General features: G+C 29.0%; 1 pseudogene; it reads right to left on the bottom strand.

Moving 5' to 3' along the window:
* Window positions 1–1,265: 1,265 nt before the first annotated feature.
* LOC127737977 (complement C1q-like protein 3) lies at window positions 1,266–5,493 on the bottom strand (annotated as a pseudogene).
* Window positions 5,494–6,210: the final 717 nt, after the last annotated feature.

Raw genomic sequence — 6,210 nt, 5'->3', positions numbered from 1 at the left:
TCATAAATGGATTAAGAGAAAACAAATCTGGGTTACAAAATAAAATTGAGGGAAATACGTCAAATTTTGTTTCTATAAGAGGAAAACAAAGGAACAACAGAAACACTGAACTGCAACAAAAACAAGCGCCAACATACATAGAAACGGACTATTTGATATCAACTGGTTTTATGGCTGGCCAAACCTCCTGCTTATATGGCAATGTTAAAAAATACCGCTAAAATGACAACACTACGTGACAGGAATAGAGTACAAACAAACGCAAGAACACTCAGCACAGATAAATACATAAATAAATAATATAATAGTACATTACAACATGTAAACCGCAGAATAACAACGGACATCTCCCATGAATTACGACAGCACGGGACACCACAAATATAAAATGTAAAATATATGACAATTGTTTTAAACCATGAAACTATGTTATCTCTTTTTGACACATGTGTATCTAGTATATTAAATTATAGTTGTGAAGTCTGGGGACATCACAAAGCCAAAAATATTGAGAAAGTTCACTTAAGCTTTTTGAAACGTATATTGAAAGTTAAAACATCTACTGTTAATTATATGGTATATAGTGAGTTGGATAGATACCATTTGTAAATAGAGAGATATTGCAGAATGCTTAAATATTGGTGTACATTATTAAACACAGATAACTGTATTTTACATTCTTGCTAACAAGAAATGTAAGCAAGATCAATTTTAAAACCTCGTGACAAACAAAACTGGGCATGTGAAATAAGAAACATATTATTTCGTTATGGTTTCAAGATGTATGTTACACCAAAATGTTAATCAATATTGATTGTTTTTTGCAAGAAATTGTTAATAGAATGAAAAGTAGTTTTGTGAGTGAAATGGTTGCTTTTTTTTTCAATGAGTCATCAAAGTGTCAATTTTGTAGATATATACACGATCCAGATACTTTAAAATTTTACCTACAAAAACCTGTAAACTATGTGTATAAGCCATATATTTGCAGATATAGATTGTCTACACACTGCCTTAACATTGAAACCGGTAGATTTTGTAATATTGAAAGAGAAAACTCTGATTGAAGATGAATACCATTATATTTTAGTATGTGACAAATATTTTTATATTAGGCAGAGAAATATATAAAACCATTTTATTGGAAAAAACATCTTGTTATAAATTTATACAATTATTGTCTGTTCATAACACCAAAGAGCTTAACAATCTAAGTAAATACCTTTATTTAACTAATAAGATTCGTTAATAATATAGATCTCATATTTCATTATTTATATTATTTGTTGTCAATCTTCGCCGATGATTCAAACTGTTTGTAATTGTAAAACACATATGTTATTTAATCACTGATGCTATTGTATTTGTATATGTAAATTCCATAAGCTGTATTGCTTTTGAATAAAAGACTATTATCATTGACAATGGTAACGAAAGGCAGTAACATTTAGTAACCGTACTTTTTCTTCTCATCGCATTTCAAATCATCAACCTTGATGCCAGAAAAGGATGAGAAAGAATTGAAATCACCATAAAGACTATAAGCTGCAAGACGTATTGTATTAATTTTTGCAGTATCACCCTCTCTCATCTCAACGACAACATTTTTGGTTGCCTGTACATACTGATCAACGCCCTCAGCATTTGCTCTGTTTCCAGTAATTTTTTGTTCGTTGAGTATAAATCGTGTTTCGAAACGTTTACCAGATGGAGTGAGTGATGTCCAGCTAAACGAGTACAAACCAGCTTTCTTGCATGTAAATATGCCCGTTTCTGAATCGTAGGCATTCCCTACATTGGTTATGACGTCATCGTACACAACTGTTTCTTCCTTGTTAATATCTTGAATATTAAGAGTTGACCCTAAATTAGCATGAAAAGCCATCGGATTGCCTGCAAATAGAAAAACTGAGATTATCATAAACGGTAAAAAGAAAGGTCTTTTTCAAATAATAGAACAAATCGAACTGAGGCAAAATTAAAAGACGATATAAATATTAAAATATTAAATATTAATTTAAAATACGAAAACACTCAAACAGCGGGGTGGACTAGACTACTAAATGTCCTATATATAGATGTTTTGAGATATACAATTATGGTAATCTTTAGTTTCTTCGAGGTTGAAGAAAACGAAATTTATTCAAAAAATGATATTTGTAGTTTTATAGATCCTTTTGATCTTACAAATTCTAACTACAGTACAGGTAAACCAAATGTTAGTTGTTATATTCCATTTTAGCTTATATATATCTCATTGATTCCAGTTATTTACCATTGACATATATCTCTTAATATACACTTGTTGAAATTTTCTCTCGATAACATTAATCAATCCAGAAATTTAATCATCTTTTAAATATTGGTCTGTAATTTTAATGCTTTACGTGTTTACTTTCAGATTTTTTTTTATTGAACTTACGTTGCTAAAAGTTCTTTCTTCCGCGGAAAGTATCTAATTATGTAATATAAATCATATTTCTGAATATCAAAGCAAGAATAAAAGTTCACAATCAACAGGTATAGAACTAATGAAAATGTTTTCATATATCTAAATCGTATTAACAGAATAGTTGTCTTCATTGTTAAGATTTTTGACTTTTTTTGTGATCGAATTTTTATTAAAAAAAAAAGATAACTCGGGTTTTCTCTCCGGTAAAATTAAATAGAAAAAAAAACGAAATATAGTTGCGTGCCATACATTTGTTATGGTTGTTAAGGAAATCAGAAGCTATTAATATCAACTGAAAATTTAAAGTGTTAAATTTTTTGATACCGATATAAACAAAACAACATGTAAGTTACTCCTAACTATCCTAATACCTGTCGATACATTTATTTTTGGCATTGCACAAGTCCTGTCTTCTTTGACTGTTCATGACGTTAAAATACTAAATCCCTGGGATGTGTTTTAGTTGATTTCAGTCTCTGATGCATAATGCTTTATCATTAATTGTTTTGGCTTTTAACTAGCTGTCAGTAACTGCGAGTACTCTCAAATCGTACTTTCTTTTTAATTTGATCTGTTGATACTATTTGTAATGCTTTTTTGTTATTTAATGTTAACATTGATCTTGTCTATATACCAGCTTTGATTATTTGGTATTACTACAAATTTTCACTTCTTCGTACTATGAACATCAAAATTATTTCATTTCTCCTTAAATACTGTACAGGAATTTTTATCTAGCACTTATTGTATAGTTTTATTGTTGATATTCACCCCATATGTACCAAGTGTTAAATTAGTTTTATTGATATTAAAGAAATTTCTTGGTATTCCTAAACGGAATATTTTATACACACAGAAGAAGAAGTATACTTAACAACACAATTATTTTCATTTACCTGTGTATAATATGACGCAGGTTTTTTAAAAAGTGATGATTTTCTAAATATTGTTTAACATTTCACAGTGGTATCATATTTTAACTTTGTTTAAACCTGTTTATTTACTTTTGACCTAAATTATTTATCCCTTATAATTTTTATTAACTATGTATTTGCATTCAGGTATCACAGATCAAATTTATTCGTTTATTGTGTGTTAATTTACGTTTTTTGATATTTTATAGTGTGTCTTTCTATGTTGTGATGTTATACTATTGTTTCAGAAAAGGGAGAAGGTTTGGTACCATTAAAACGTTTAATCCCGCTGCAAATGTTTGCACCTGTCCTAAGTCAGGAATCTGATGTACAGTAGTTGTCGTCTGTTTATTTAGTTCATACGTGTTTCTCGTTTTTATATAGATTATGCCGTTGGTTTTCCCGTTTGAATGGTTTTACACTAGTAATTTTTGGGGCCCTTTATAGCTTGCTGTTCGGTGTGAGCCAATGCTTTAAATGAATTTAGATTAGTCTGGACTTGAATATAATAAGAACATTGATCAGGAGGATTTTTTTATAGTTTTTATATTTGATAAAATGAATGGTTTAAATCTTAATATTTCGAAAAATTTGAAGTAAATACTTTTACATATAGATATGTAATTAGTCATCTTTCCTTGTCATGATAACGGTTAATTATGACACAGTCAACGTTAGTTGGTCAAGTCAAGTTTATTACCCCCCCCCCCCTCAAAAAAAAACATTTCTGATTATTTAGTAATTTCTTATTTATTAATGATCAAAATTTAACAATTTTCTAATTTTGTTATTTAATAACAAAACATTAGGACTTTTCATCGGTCTGGTCATGTCGATATTGGTCAGGTCAATGTCAACGTTGGTCAAGTCACATTTTCGAATTTTTTCTTATAGTTATGTATTAAATGTTGAAATCTAATTAAATTTCAAATTTGAAACAAATCCTTCGAGAAATAAAAAAGTTATTAGCATTTTCATTTGGTCCTGTCATTCTCGATATTGGTCCTGTCATTGTCATCGTAGGTCAGGTCACGTTTTCGCAAGCTTCTGAATAAAAATATAATTTTTTTTTTTAAATTTATATATTAAATGATGAAATCTTATTATATTTTAAATTTGAAATTAATCCTATGAAAAATAAAAAAAGTTATTAGCATTTCTCATTTGGTCCTGTCATTCGGTCCTGTCATTCGGTCCAGTCATTAGTGTAACCCATACATTTATTGAAAATAAGCATTATATGCATAGTATGACCAGCATTTTTTCATCAGTTTGGCATACATTATAAATACTAAAAGAAGAATGTGTCTGAGGACACGAATGTCCCCGCTCAAGCTTTGCAATTTTCCAAGTTAAAAAGGAGCATAACTCTAGAACGGCAAATGATTCACTGCCCTTATTCGAACTCTGTCTGCGTGTTGTGGTTTTTAGCTTTGTGTATGAGTTTCATAAAATTTGGACCAGGGAAACTTAAGTTAGAGTGCGGAAAAGAAAATGGGACGGACGTAAGGGCGGACGGATTGAAAGACGGACGGTCAAAAGTAACACTTAATGCACCCGTTGACTACGGTTTGGGCATAAAAATAAGAAGATGTTGTATGATTGCTAATGAGACAACTCTACACCAGAGGCTAAATGACGTAGAAATTTGCTTTTCAAATGTTTTGGTAATCATTTTCCGACAAAAAGAAATGAACGATTTTATAGGACAATTTTCTCAATACATCATATTACATATTATAATATTAAATAATAATTTGATAAGTACAAAAAAAGTAGACGTAGACTGGAAGAAATTGTATTGGAGTGTGTTCAGTATATATCTAAAATGTCGAATTGCATCTCTTGTTTTTTTAAAAGTAACTTATACATGTAATTGCATACAGCTTTAAAAAAAATTATAATGCAACAATTGTTCTAAATTTGTATATCAGTAATTCAGCGTCACTATTTTTGTTGTTGCTTAATCAAATATACTTACGACTACATCCTTGATGGTATCCACAATTTAGACCTGAAATAAAAGTATAGAGGATATTACTTTTCTGATTTTCTTTTCCCATCAACTGACTTCAAGAGAATTATATTCTTATCTATTTATTCATTTAATCTTTTATTTATTGCCATAGTAATAGATTCTGTTTAAAAAGATTATCTTACTTAAAAATACGGAAATTGGCAATTATAACTTTTTTAAATCATAATTGTATACATAGATCATTATTAATATAGAATATAAGATTTTTAATATCTATGACTTTTTAAAGTTGTTTGGTAGATTTATTTTTTTCATAAAACATTTTTTCTGTCTATGAAGAAATAATCTCAAAAATGTGGTGCTTAAACTGAATAACCCGCATAGTTATTTAAAAGTGTGCTACACATTTTTGAGGTTATTTCGAATAGACAGAAAAAATATTACAGTCATTCCTTATAATTTGATTCTAAATTCCATTTCTTAGGAGTAAGTCATGAAAAAACGTTGATGACGTCACGGTCACATGACAAAATTATGTCTATGAGCTGATAGACAAAAAAACTTTCAGCAGATCAGAAGACGTGTTACATCTAAAATTAAATTATTTACAAATGAAGCATATTTTGTGAATTGTTTTAATACTAATGCTAATACTAATGCTATAGATCCGTTATAACGATATTACAGATTATAAAATGTGCCATTATAGATTTAAATCCCTATAGCGAATGTTAGCAAACTTTTATTTCGAATTCAATGAATTAATCAAGTAATAAGAGAGAGAAAAAAGAAAATAAAAAAAAAGAATGTTGGAAACATTTGAAATTACAAACTTTGTAGAAATCCAAGGACAAAATATTTATATT

This window comes from Mytilus californianus, unplaced genomic scaffold (genome assembly GCF_021869535.1).
Source record: "Mytilus californianus isolate M0D057914Y unplaced genomic scaffold, xbMytCali1.0.p SCAF_1, whole genome shotgun sequence".
Taxonomy (NCBI): Eukaryota; Metazoa; Mollusca; class Bivalvia; order Mytilida; family Mytilidae; genus Mytilus; species Mytilus californianus.
Note: the sequence above shows the minus strand (reverse complement) of the source record. Positions and strands in the feature narration are given on the sequence as shown.